Raw genomic sequence first — 16,194 nt, forward strand, 5'->3', positions numbered from 1 at the left:
TTAAGTGTAAACAGATTAGGATATACATCTAGGCAATAATAATACAGATTCAAAATATCTAAAGCCCAAGATTGTGAAGCCATTATTATAGATTATCTAAATAGGCATCATTTCATTTATTTACATACATATATATATATATATATATATATATATATATATATATATATATATATATATATATATATATATACATATATATATGTTATATCTATGTTATATCTATGTTATATATTTATATACATATATATGTATATATATATAAATATATATATATGTATATATATATATATATATATATACATATATATACTATATGTTTATATAAATATATATACATATAGAAACGAATATATATATATATTTATATATACACATATATATATATATATATATATATATATATATATATATATTCGTATATATAGAAACGAATATATATATATATATATATATATATATATATATATATATATATATATATATATATATATATATGTAAATTATGCTAGTGTATATATATATATATATATATATATATATATATATGTATATATATACATATATATATATATATATATATATATATTCGTATATATAGAAACGAATATATATATATATATATATATATATATATATATATATATATATATATATATATATATATGTAATATGTAAATTATGTTAGTGTATTTTACAAATAGAGTGCTCAATGTTCTGTATATTTACGTGTTCAATGTATGTATATTTACGTGTATATATACACATAGCTGTCATGTTTTGAAAATGTTAACGAGGGAGACTTGGAAAAACTTTTCTACCACAGATATTTGCCCACTAAAATACCTCTACCGACTAAAAAAATATTTTAATGATTTATCACTCCGACAACTAATTTTAAAATGTCCAAATTCGGCCACTAACTGAGCTGAAATTCATTTTTGTATTTATATGTGTGTTGAACGATTTTTAACAATCTTTAACCATTTTCATAACTTATAAAATAAAAACAATTAAATAAGTTAAAAGCTTGCTGCATATATATATATATATATATATATATATATATATATATATATATATATATATATATATATATATATGTATATATATATATATATATATATATATATATATATGTATATATATATATATATATATATATATATATGTATGTATATATATATATATATATATATATATATATATATATATATATATATATATATATTAAATGACGACATCTTGTATGAGAATTGAATAAATTTAGTATATGAACATCAATAAATACGAATTATCTCAATACTAATTTTTTTTTATTTTATCTAAGAAATTTTCGCTAGATTATTTATACTAGCATCTTCAGTTTTAATTACAAACTATTAATTAAATTAAATTACAAACAAACGGTAACGTCACTTTTTAATGGCTTCTTTAAAGTTCGCTTTAATTGGGCTTCTTTAATATTACGTAGGTATAAAAAATATGTCGTCTAGAATTGCTTTTTTACATATTGACCATCATCTAAATTCATACCTCTATTTTTAGGTCCGCATTTGTTGAACTGAATTTCGATTGCCTCTCGAACTTTTCTTTCAAATTTTTTGGGTTTTACTTTTAACGTCTTTACTTGATCCCATTTTATACTACATGAATATTTAATTTTATGATGCTCAATTGCAGATTGTTCTAATTTTTCTTCAAAAACATTTTTTTGGTGTTGTTTTGTTCTTGTTGCTATTTTCATTTTTGTTTCGCAGATGTATTTTTGTTCACACTCGCATTCTATTAGGTATACTCCGGGATGGCTATTTGATGGTAGTTTTGTTTTGTTGCGTGAAGTTAGCAAAAATTTAATAATTGCAATAGATTTAAAGACTGCTGCCCTGTAACCTGCTTTCCTAAAGATTTTTCGAAGATTTGGTGATAATATTGGGATCCACCGTAGTGATATAGTTGGCATGGTTGCTTCGTTGTTAGATAAAACTATTTAATTATTTGAGTGTCGTTTTTTTATAACAATATTTGCTAGGTCCTGTAATTTTTTCTTTTTGTATCCATTTTCAGCAAACATATTTATTAGGAAACCGATTTCTTTATCTAAAAATTTTTTAGAGCAAATTAATAAAGCTCTATGAATAAACCCTTTAAATATTCCTTCCAAGATTTTCAGATCGTGGTTTGAACTGGGCTTAACCTGAATATTTGTTATTGCTTTTTTTCGATGTATGTTAAAATCATAATTACCTTTTTGATTATTGGTTATTCGAATGTCTAAAAAATTTAACCTTTTTTTTTCATCTTCCAATTCAATTGTGTATTTAATGGCATGATGTTGACTGTTTAATATTTGTTGAAAACGGATGACATTATCTTTATTTGTAAATCTTGCGTGGCTATCATCTACCTGAAAAACAATTTTATTTGTAACGGTGGATTAGAATGAAGCGCAATGTCGATTGCTTTATTTTTAAAAAATTTCAGGAAACCTTCCTTTGGCTTTGTTAGAATAGAACACAACAAAACCATTGACAAATTCGTCAAGAGATTGGCAAAACAAAGATAATTAAAGGGGACCCTACCATTACATTTGCTAATAAAATTAGAACGTACCTATCAAAATTGAATAAAAAAGGGCGATTTACCAAAAAAGAATATAAAAGTCTTTACCCAAGCGACCCAGTACCGCCACGTATGTATGGTATAATTAAAGCGCACAAACCGGAAAATTTATTCCCTAATGCGATTAGCAGTTTCAACCATCGGGACACCAAGTTATGGAATATCACAATATCTAGTAAATATATTTTAACCAATTTTAGATAAAAATTCAACAAAGTTAAAAAATTCGTCAACTTTTGTAAAAACAGCTAAACTTTGGAATATATCAACCGATGAAATACAGGTATCTTATGACGTTGTCAATTTATATCCATCAATTCGTCTGGGAGAGGCTATAAAAAATTTTCTTGATATGTTAGAGCACTTCCCAAATTTAAATAAACTAACAAAACTAAGGATTTCAGAAATAAAAACACTAATAGAACTGTGTTTATATAAATTTTTTATGGAATGAAGAAATTCACGAGCTTGTAGATTCAGGTCCAATAGGACTTTCACTCATTGTAGTACTTGCGGAAATGTATATACAGTATTGGACAAAACATTTGCAACCAACATCAAACAATGCTAAAAAGTGTTTCTAATTTTACATGTCTTAAAAACCAAACAAACTATACTACCACAACAAACAGTTCAGGAGTCTGGAGTCATAGCATGCTATGACATGAGCAATCAGCTGACAGGTGACAGCACACAGGCAGAATTTCGTTGACAAGTGCCATTTTTTAGCGGACAAAACAAGTACAACTTTTTTGGTTTGTTTCATTTTCTTAAGTCTGGTCCGTGTCAACGTAACGGAAGTTTTTTAATAATTAAAGGAAGTATCCAGAAGTTTCCAGAAGCATGCAGAAGCTTCCAGAAGTTTCCAGAAGAAGCATCTGGAAGCATCCAGTAGCATCCAGAAGTATCCAGAATTATTCAGAAGCATCCAGACGCATCCAGAAGCTTCCAGAAGCATCGAAAAGAAGCATCTAGAATCTTCCAGAACAGGTTCACACAGGTTCATTTTACTATATAAGAGGCATGTAAACCGACATGTAATTCAGTCAGTATATGGAAGTCAATCAGTCAGTATTATCAAGACAGTTTATCAAAGTGAGTTTTATCAAAGTGTTTTATCGAAAAACATCAATACAAGAAGTGAAATACAACAAGTGTTTCATTACATCAATAAAGTCTACATCCAACCAAGACGTTGTGTTCCACAGAGCATTATTGTATCATCACAAGGTAAATGTAACACGGTTAGCCTTGAGAAGCGCGATTATTTATTTTTATTATTTTTATGACTTCAAGTGCAAAAATGGCTTCCGACAGTCTTGGATTGGAACTAAGAAAGAAAATTATTGGCGATTACGTAAGTGGAATGTCACAAAAAAGTATTTGTGATAAATATCGCGTGAAAAAATGGACCGTATCAAGACTATGTTCCAAATATCGTTCTACGGGGAAGTTGGCAGCAGATAAAAAAGGTGGAAGACCGCGTTCCACCACTTCTAGAGAGGATTCTATGATCGTCAGATCCGTCCAGAAGGATCCCTGGATATCATCAGTCGAGATACAAAAGCAATTAGAGCTGCCTTTATCGGACCGAACAATCAGACGACGTGCTGTTGAAGCCGGATTGTTTTCTCGACGCCCTGCAAAGAAACCGCTGATTTCACTAAAAAACCAGAAGAAAAAACTCCTGTTTGCTACATCTCATATTGACTGGAATGTGCAGAAAAGGCGAACTGTCCTGTTCAGTGATGAATCGAAGTTCAACATCATTGGGAGCGATGGCATTTGCCGTGTACGTCGACCGGCCAGAAAACGCCTCGATTTACGTTACTGCCATAAGACCGTGAAGCATGGTGAAGGCAATGTAATGGTCTGGGGGTGTTTTTCTGCTAACGGTCTAGGTCCAATACATCGAAAGGATGGAAAAATGGACCGTTTCATGTATAAAAATATCCTGAAAGATGTTATGTTACCTCATGCTGAATGGAATATGCCAATAAAATGGGTTTTTCAGCAAGACAACGATCCGAAACACACTGCAAAAAGTAGTCAAGCAGTGGTTTCAAGACAACCACCTATCGGTGATGGATTGGCCGCCTCAATCTCCGGATCTCAACCCTATCGAGAACCTGTGGGAGATCGTCAACCGCAGAATTAATTGTGAAGGTGTTTGTAATAAGGATCAACTGTTTGAACAAATCCAAAAGGTATATATATATATATATATATATATATATATATATATATATATATATATATATATATATATATATATATATATATATATATACCTATATAAAATATATATTTTTTTTTATATTGTTAAAATAAATAGAAATATATATCAATAAAAATATATTATAAAGAATAAATGTTAGAATTTAATATATAACACCAATTCTTAATTAGGAATTGATACTTTTCCTGATAAAATAAGAAGTTCTTTTAATTTAGTTAGAATAGTTTTAGAAATATTAGTAATAGAAATAAAGTTACTTATCCTTAGTTTTGTTGTCGCTATAATTGTTGGAGTATTTATATTTTTTTCTGTTTACTTAATTTAGTTTTGACTATTTATTCTTTAGTCACCTTTAAATAACTTTCTCCTTTCCTTTTTTAAACACGGTTATTGCAGCTACTATTATTATTATCATTATAACATTTATTGACTTGTTGTCCGTTAATATGGTCCGTTAATAGGGATCGTCCATAATGTACGTACGCTCTTATACAATCTCCCCAACCTCCTCCCCCTCCCTAAAAGTACCTACGCTTTTAACCAACCTACCTAATATTTTTTAATACTTTTTTAACGTGTTTTTAAACAAAAAAAACTAAACAATGCATACTTTCATTGTTGGTGGAAAATTTTATACTGAAGTATTTATTTGATAATTAGATTAAGGTGTTCAAAGTTTTTCAAATAAATTAAAAAATTTTGACATATTATGTTGTATTAATTTTGATATTATTTAATACATCTGAATTTAATTAAAATTAAGTACTATTTCTAACTAAGAAACAATATATTTAAAAAAGTTGAGCATTTTATTAAATTGGTCAACTTGAAATAAATAAAACTTCGACAAAAATTACCTGAATAAATCGAATTTACCCTGAGATTTATGTATATTATATATAATTTGATATAAAATCTAAAAAATTTCAATTAGTCGCAATAAAAATTGGTTATAAAATTTAACTTTATTAAAATATTTTGTATACCATCTGCATGCATTCTAATAAGTTTTCCTTGCCTTTCCATATTACGGCAAATTGTTTTTGTAATGGCTAGTTAATGAGACAATAATTTTCAATGTGCCACTTTAAAAACATTTTTAAGTAGATTCCACGTTGAATAAACGTTTTATTTTGAGAAGCTAAATGACGTTACAATTTCAACGCTTATCCGACGTTTCAATTTACCGCGATTTAGTAAATATTGACATTGGTTCAACGTTGAAAGCACGTTGTTTTTGCGATTGTAACACTCTTTTTACACTGCGACTGGTTGTTAAGGTTGATTTAACGCTGACATGTTTGCTGGGATACTGTATACTTCATATAGAATTTGAGAATTTGTATAATTCATTCATAAATGAGAAACAAAAGCTGCCCTAGAAGGAACTTTGAGATTGTTATTTTTGTTGTGATTACTTGATAGTTCGAACCGTTGCTAAAAACTTATCCAATCAACTTTTAAAAGAGCAACCTACTTCGATTACAACCAGGGTCGGAAATAATCGGGTTGCGTTGGTTTAACCGAAGTTTAACCGAAGCAACAAGCAAAGAATATTCTCATGAAAAAAGAGATGGTTTTTTAAAAGGGCAGGACTTATCGAGACAGTTGATGTCTATTAATCGATTAAAGAAAGATTTGATCTTAATGCCAAAAACGAAAGAAATGTAAATTAAATTAAAAAAAAACTTTGTTCTATTGATACAACAACAACAAAAAAAGATTTTAATGGCAAAGATGAAAGAAAAATGTAAATGGTAAAAATAGTTATATAAAAGTTTAGGAAATTTAAAAATAAAAAATAAAAGAAAAATAGGATAAGTAGGTTAAAAGATAAAAAAGATAAATTGAATAGATTAGGGTAATACGAACTAAAAGTTTTTTAAGATGTAAGCAATGAAGTTAAAGCTGCTTTGTTATTTTTAAATCAACTTTATGTGGTGATAAATGTAATTAGCATGATTAGCGTAAATTTGTAATTTAGGCTAACTGTAAGCAGCAATTAGCGGCTCTCATCTAGTTAAAACAGTTTGATCACAGTAGTATATATATATATATATATATACTACTGTGATCAAAAAGTGAGGTGAATTTTTAATTTAAACTTCCCGCCTTATTCGAATCGTCCAATCTTTTTTATTTTTAAGTTGGTAGGAATGTCATTAACATTTGCGCCAAATTACATGTCAAACTCATAATTATTTTTTTTTGTTTACGCTTGTTTCTGAAGTACCAAAAGTGCATTCGGCGATTTTCACGATGTCTAATTTTGTTGAGCAAAGAAGTGCTATTAAATTTTGTTTGCGGAATGATATTTCTGCTGCTGAAACGTATCGAATGTTGCAAAAGGTGAAGAGACTATGTCTCAAAAAAATGTTTACAAGTGGTACAAAGACTTCAAAGAAGGCCGAGAACGTGTTGATGACTTGGAACGCTCCGGACGACCATCGACTTCGATTGATGATCGCCACATCAACAAAATCAAAGAATTGGTGCTTGCAAATCGTCGGTTAACCATTCAAGACCTTGTTGACATGGTTGGAATATCATTTGGGTTGGTGCAAGCGATTTTGAAGGATCATTTGGGCCTCAGAAGACTCAAATCACGTTTGGTGCCGAAATTTCTCAATTTCTTTGAAAAAGAGCGTCGCGTTAAAACGTGTGAAGCAATGCTTTCTGACTATCAAGACGTGTACAAACAAATTATTACTGGCGATGAGACTTGGGTCTACGCATACGACCCTGAAACAACCGACCAATCGAGTGAATACCGTGAAAAAGGCGAGCCGAGCCCGAAGCAACCACGTCAAAGTCGCTCAAAAATCAAGGTCATGTTGACTGTTTTCTTTGATTATTGTGGTGTCGTGCACTACGATTTCCTTCCAACTGGCCAAACTGTCAACAAGGAATATTATTTAAGCGTTATGCGACGTTTGCGTAAAGCTATTCGCAAAAAGAGACCGGAATTATGGGCCAATAACTCTTGGATTTTGCACCACGATAATGCGCCTTCGCACACAGCACTGGTTCTTCGTGAGTTTTTCGCCAAAAACTCTACCCATGTTGCTCCACAACCACCGTATTCGCCCGACTTAGCACCGTGTGACTTCTGGCTGTTCCCAAAGCTCAAGAGACCACTCCGGGGAAATCGTTTTGAGTCCATTGAAGAGATCCAACGTGAATCGGCACGCGCATTGAAGGCTATCCCTACCGAGGACTTTTCGGCATGCTTCGAAGACTGGAAAAAACGTTGGCAAAAGTGCATTGGGGCCGGGGGGGGATTATTTTGAGGGGGATGATACAGATTTGGAAGAATAAATAAAGATTTTTCATTTTATAAAAAATTCACCTTACTTTTTGATCACAGTAGTATATATACTTGGTAAACTTCACTGTTGACAAAAATATACAACTACAAGCAAAAATTTACCATTCTTAGAAAATACTTTTGGTGAATAAAAATATATATTGTTTAAAGTAATCCTAAGGCGCAATTACCGGTAAACGGATTTTTGAGGTTCAAATCTGTTAGAGTACTACATTTTTACTACATTTTGTTTCTCAGCTATAGTCAAAATAATTTGACTAACACCAATGCTAATACTAAGGCCTGACTGTTTAGTTATACATCGTGTTTTTTTTTGCTGAACTAAACATTAACATTGCTTTAATGTTCGCCGTATTGTTAACAGCATCGGATAACATCTTAACTAAAAACGACATAATATATTGATACCCCGATTTCCTCTCTGAGATCTTACTTTCCCGCTAAATTTTATATCCGGCATTCAGAGTTTATTTCTGAGAATTATCTTTATATTTTATCTGCGAAAGTATTCACGGCCTTTAATGATCCACCTAAGGGTGGATCATTAAAGGCCGTGAATACTTTCGCAAAATATTTATATTACAATAATATCGTAAACTTAAAATTTCCACAATTAAGTTCCGATTTTTATCAATTCATTGCGATATTTATCGTTCAATTACCATAAATATCATAACTCATATCGTAACTCAAACGATAACGATACTTATCGGTTCATTACGATTACTTTTTCCGACTAAAAAAATAATTTTATAAAAACCTAAATAACTTTAATAAAATTACTGACAACTGCACTATTTAATGTAAAAAAAGAAATAAACAAAACTTTATTTGTTATTTTGATTTTTTAATTTATTTAAGACTTAAGCTGAAGCAAAAAACAACTAAAAACAAAAACTAACAATGTTTTACTTGATAAATTGTTGGCTTGACATGTTTAACTTATTAAGGTTTTTGCTTGTGACTTAATATAAGAAAAATATTAAAATTTAATCTCAAAGACAAGGTTTATTGAAATCACTAAATCACTATATGGCAAATTTTATAAACTCTAAGCAGTGAAATAGACCAATGACGCCACTTTGGCAATGAACCAATTTAAGTTAGTCATCAATTCCAACTGCTGATGTAAGAGTTGAAGTAAAAGATCCCTGATTGAAGCGACTGAATTCTCAGAGTCATTGGTAGAACCCTCTTCAAGCAGTTCTTCTTTTTCATCCTGACTGGTTAGAAACCATCTTTTAATCTGGATCTTAGGATAGTTTTGCTGGATGTACAACAATTTTTCAACTTGTTCAGGCTGCAATTTTGTTCTTTTATAAGAGACGACTCCACCACTGGCACTAAATGCTCTTTCTGAAGATCCTGATGAAGCAGGTACACATAGCCATTTTTTAGCAGTTTGAGCAAGGAGAGGAAATTTGTACATATTTTCTCTCTAAAATTCCAGCACGTCCACACCAACAACCCCTGGGAGTTTTTGAAATATTTCCCATTCAGTGACAATGTCCGACTTTGCAGGTGGAGCCGGACCAGAATAGGAAGTCATAAGTGCAGGAGCTTCTTCCATTCCAACATTATAGAAAGGACCATCTTCTAAAACATGACCTTGGATTTCAGCATGTAACCGTTCATTAAATATTCTTGTTGCAGCAATCCATTCCTGATAAGCATTGGATTGATTAACCAGTGCCTCATAGGCTTCATCAAATCCACCCAGTTTTTCCCTTGTACAAGGGGTTAAGTAAGCTGGCAACAGAGTAAAAAAGGTTTTGACAACCAGTGTCCGGAAAACGAACATCCAAGTTTTCCACCAATTTTTGGTGAAACATTTGTGCTGTTAGTGATGCCCCACCAGCCTTGATAAAATCCAGGCAATTGTGCCTCAGTGTGTAAATGTTTGAGATAACGAGGTGAATGCTTACATCTTTGTCAGCTGAAAAACATTCTGAAATCTCAGCAACTCTCCTCAGAATAGGCAAAATTTCATCATAAAGATTGAACTCATCTTCTGAAGGAATGACTGGAGCTAGTTTGGTGTCATCTTTTCCAGGAATGTCTCTAATGGAACTGAGGATACGAAAGCTATCATTAGAAAAATTTTGTCACACAAAGTGTACTGAGAAGTTTAAATTGCGCTTGTATTGTATTAAACTATAAACTAAATTGCTATAAAAGCTGAAAATGATGTTAAACTAAAAACTAGTTACCTCTTTTTTAATTCTTTGCTCAGACAAAGATGACTTGCGGCATCTTGAACTTAATTCAGTTGCTCTTTGGATAGCTTCGTGAAGATCCAAACTTTCGAAACATTTTGTTTCTTGGACAGTTGCTTTAACTGCCAAATTCAAAAGGTGATCAGCACACAAAAGAGATGCATTTACAAAATTGCACTTCATATTAATTGCCACCTTCATATTAGCGGCTGAATCATGGACACACACAACGAACGAAACTCCATTATTTCCGGCCAACTCTGAGACATTCCTGAAAAGCAAAGTAAAATTAGTTGTTTGCTTTTCTATATTTCAAAATATAAACTTAATTTAAACGGTTAACTTAATTTACAGAAATTTTAACCTAATAAAAATTCAGACGAAGAGCAATGGCTTCAGCTGTATGTTGTCCGGAAAACGGAAAACTCCAATCATAAACATCTTTAACCGGAAGTCTTCACTCACATAGTGCAATGTACTGGCTTGGTATGCATCATTATTTCTGCTTTGCCAGAGGTCAGTTGAGATTGCAAATTCAGCGGTCTTTGGCAATTCCTCCTTTTGAATGTCATTCACACAGATTTTCACATTTTTGTACAACAACGGCAACCTAAAATTAAAATAAAAAATTAGTTATTATTGGTATTTCTCGCTTCATATCAATTTGGTTACCTACTAAGAAAACCAAAAAATAATTGGTGTGGATTGGTCTTAAGAGCTTTTAAAAAAATTTAGTTCTCTTGAAACTCCCATTGAATTGACTCCCCACCCCCAAAATAAAATTTGTTTAAAACAATTAAAATTTTGCATACTTGAACCGGGAGTATGTTGTCGCAGCCTTCACATTTATTTTTGGGTTCCAATAGTGAACAAAATCTTTAAAAGCCTAATGTTCAACCAAAGAGAATGGCAAATTTAAACGGGCCAAAAACTTGACAATTTCAATGCCTCCTCTAAGCTGTTCACAGTCTTGTGGCTTGTATTTGACCCAATGCTTTAGATTTTGGACCTTTTTTGCTGATGGTCCGGAAAGTCTTCCTTGTTTAACTTTACTGCCCAACGCTAATGGCGTCTTATCATCTCGGACCTGCTCATAAGCCTCGTCTTCATTGTAGGTCTAAAAATTAATATGAAACCTGTTAAAATACCTAATATTGAAACATTCATCAGCATGTATTGATAAAGTTATTAATATTCATCGTTAAATCTTGTTAAATCTTGGTATTGTAATAGTAATAATAACTAACACATATGAAAATAAAAGTTAATATTTAAATTAAAAAAGTAAAAACGTTTCTAAACTTTATTGCACCTGTTCTAACTCATCAAAAGGAACATGGCGCTTTTTCTCCAGGGCTGCAAACTGAACAGGATGCTTCCTTGTCAAATGTGATCTCATGCCAGATGTGTTTCTGTCCGTCAACTTGCAAATTGCAAAACAATACTTGCATTTTGCATTAACAAGTTGCTCTTCATCAGGTGTAGTACTGACCTCTTCATCAAAGTGATTCCAAATTTCGGTCCTTGGCCTATTTAATTGGTGATTTTAATTTTGAATGTTTACAGTATCACGTGAAATACAACAATAAAGAGTTTTACAATGACTTATTTAAAAACGGAGCGTTTCTCTTAAAAAATGGAATCATTAAATGCGATTTTATAAATCATTTTCCGATTTTTTTTCTCCATAGATACAGATACTAAATTAACACTAGATAAAAAATAGCTTTTGTAAACGCATTTATAGCAAAGCAAATTTAGCATCATTTAATGACCAATTATCAATGCTTCATTGGCACCATATTGATCATTTTCAGGACGCCAACATAGCTTATAGCAATTTTCTTAAAACATTCTATGTTATTTATGACGCAAATTTTCCTAAAATTGAAATAAACCAAAAGCTTAAAAAAATAACATCCCCATGGATTACCAATGTACTAAGAAAAGCTTCCACAATTAAACAATAATTATATATTAAGTACATGAAATCCAAATCAGTTGAAAATAAAACCATTTACAAAAATTATGCTAAGGAGTTCGAAAGACAAAGAAAAAATTTCAAAAAAAAAATACTTGACTTACTTGAAAAAAAAAACAACTCAAAACGCACTTGGTAAGTTTTTTAGAGAAATCACTGGTTAAGCTAAAACTAAATCAGGTGCTTTGCCTAACGGTATTAAAGTTAATGATAAAATTTGATATGCTTCAAGCGATATTGCAGTTGAATTAAATAAGCATTTTGTTTTAGCAGGGCCTAACTTAGCAAAAACTATTTCATATGCTGGTAATTCTTTTGCATTTTTACCTCAAAAAACAACAAATCTTAATTGCATTGAAATATCCTATAAGGAATTTGAAGCTGCTTTCAAAACGATTAAACCAAATAAAGCAATAGGATTCGACGGTATCAACGGAAAAGTTTATATAAATTCATACAATATTCTATTTAAAATCTTTTCGTCTTGCGTTAGCCAAGGAGTTTTCCCTGATCAACTTAAAATTGCTAAAGTAAACAAATTTTGATAGTTGTTGCAAATAACTATCAAAATTATTAACATATATATACATATATATATATATATATATATATATCAAATATATATATATATATATATATATATATATATATATATATATATATATATATATATATATATATATATATATATATATATATATTTGATAATAATAACAATAATCTTTAAAAACTCCATAACTATGACATTTATTTATCATTCAAACTTGTTTGATTAAATAAATAATTGAAAAAATAAAGTAGATTTATTTTTGTACTGATTTATGGGATATAAGGCCTTTAAACGATAAGTATGTAACATGATTTGATAAAAAATAGAGCATGTGAAAATATTTTAATATTTGATGATCGCTTAAAGAATGATTTGAGAATAGTAACTTGATTCAATTGTCACGTGATTTCAATTAAAAATTACTACAATTGTTGTAATTGAAATTGATTTACCCACAAACGATTAAAACATCAATATAATTAGGAAATCATCATGACCCCATATATCAAGTTAAAACAACAAAATTATTTTCCGCAAATGTTTCTTTTATATATACGAAATTTGTCAATTCTTAAATTAGGAATTTCTTAAATCATAGGAATTTGTTAGTTCACACCAAGGTATGTTTTTATTTAAAAAACAAAACAGTTAGATTGTTCTCCGAACCGCCTGAGCCGTTTTTAACAATTTAATCTAAAAAATGGCATTCAAAATTAGGCGATTATCATTTTTTATCAACATTTTAATCAATAAATTGAGAAAATATATTGCAAAATAACTTAACTTAACATTTAGTTATATCTAATACAAAATATTGTAAAATATCGAAACCAAACGATATTTTATCGGAACGTATCAAATCATATCGAAACTAAAAAAATATCGTTATATATTTTTTAGCGATAAATTAATATTTATCGCTAAAAGCGATACTGATATCGTGCATATCGAAGCCCAAACGGTATTTTATCGGAATCATATCGAAACATATCGGATCATGGCAATTTATTTCGAAACCCATTATCGTAAAAAATATCGGTTAGTTTCGATATTTCGATAACAGTACGTAGATGCTTAGATCCACCGTATGTAAGAAAATATATACTCGGTGTAGTTAAAAAATTATTCGAATGTTTTTATTTAATATTAGAATAATTTGTCAGCGTTCTGAAGTCCTAATAAGAGTTTTAGATGCTAATTTTTTTTTTGTTTCAAGTTTTTGTAATGTATATAGAAACTTTTCTTTTTTATATACAGTTTTCAAAAGTGTTTTATTACCCCTAATTGTGAATCTAAAGAACACCACTTTTGAGTCTTTAGATCTATTCTGCTCAACAGCGTTAACTTAAATTAATTAGCGTTAATTTAAATTTTTTTGAAAAAGTACCTAATAATTAGATCCTTGCTCTAATCTGTTCTATTACATATTAATTGAATATAATTATCAAAACACAGCATTACTATCAGTTTTTACAAAAACTATTAGAACTCCGACTAAGAAAGAGCTATAATTAAGAAAAATTGCCAATAAACGATCCGAACAGATCATATTATTAAACTATGATGTTCATTTCACCTAAGCAACCTATTTATTAAATAATATTATATAATATGGACATATATAATATATATAATATGGACATATATAATATGGACAAGCAATCGTGACTTTAAAAAAAACAATCTTCGGTCTGGGTTTTTTCGCTTCAAACATTTTTTTTTATGTTTCGGCAAAATTTATGAATTTTAATTTTTTCATCTTTTCATAATTCACAGACCGGATTATTTAACAGAAATATGTCGTAGTCAGCAGATGCTATAATATTTTAAAATTGCCTTAACTACACTAAGTACATTCAAATTGTATACTAATAATATACTAATGACGTAATCCTAATCAACGCGCAAGCTTATAATGTATTAGCGACTAAACAAATTATTCGAAAAGTTTTTGATAGACTTATTAAACAATATTTTGTCTGATTTTAAACGAGCGAAGTTGGGGGAGTTTTACTTTCTGAACTTAACAGGAAAAAAAATTGTCTGTAGAATTATATAATAACTCATAGTAAAAAAATTGTCTGTAGAATTATATAATAACTCATAGTAAAAAATTAGGAAAAGTTTCAATTAAATTCTCATGTTTAAAAGTATATATAAACCCATAGTTAATATTCTGAAACTAATTCGAATAAAAAAGGTTCAACGTATTTATTCAATAGGAAAATTTCAGGAAAATTTCTCAAATTTTTTAACTGTCACTAAATTTAATAGATTTTAAAGCAATTTAAAAGTTTTTAAAAATAATTACTTGTTGGACGTGTTTACATAACGTTACGCAAATACATCGTTAACACGCGGGGAGGTGTTTAATGACAATTTAAATGAAATAATTATGCTACTTTAAAAAGATTTGACTTGCTTATAAATACATGAAATGAAATTTTATAAATTGGTATCTACTAGAAACGATACAATATAATTTAATTTAAAGTTTAATAAATTATGGATACAATATGATATATTTATTTATACGATTATAATATAGCGTACTTTCAAACGACGCACCCGTCACTCGATAAATAACGAATATTTTCGTTTTATTGCTGAAAAAATTAATTTTTATGGGTCAAATAATTAAATTAGACTTAACCATGTTTTCAAGCTTCACTTTCTTGTAACAAAACGAGTTTCGGGGGCGCCGTTTTTAAGTCCACCTAAAATTAAATGTAAATTGTTTTTCACCTTTTTATATTTAAATATGTTAATTTTTAGATTTATTTTTTACTAAAAGAAATGTTTTTAATTTCTAAATTGAAAAGAAGACTAATCTTTAGCAATTATTTGAGGTACCTTTACATTGGATCAAATGCAATTTACCCCAGCCCACAATGGGCTGGTAAAAAAAATATGGTAGACTTTCAATATGATGAAATTATTAATCCCATGATGATTAGTGGTGGTCTTGCACTCGATCAAGCAGAAAAAATGGAACAAATGTTGGCAGATCAAGGACAGATCTTACAACATGGTATGATTACTCACCTCTTAAATCCATTATCGCAAACAGTGGAACAGTTTTTGTTTGGTTTAAACTTCTCTACAAAAACTAAATTGGCGCTAATAAATTCTCTTGAAGCATTAGATTTACTTAACTCTGATGGATCACTTCATAATATCAAGTATACAAAAGTAATGAAAAATATTTCTGATGCCGAAAAACTTAAGTTAGAATTTAATAAAAATCCAATATTACAA

The sequence above is a fragment of the Hydra vulgaris genome, chromosome 06 (assembly GCF_038396675.1).
Source record: "Hydra vulgaris chromosome 06, alternate assembly HydraT2T_AEP".
Lineage (NCBI taxonomy): Eukaryota > Metazoa > Cnidaria > Hydrozoa > Anthoathecata > Hydridae > Hydra > Hydra vulgaris.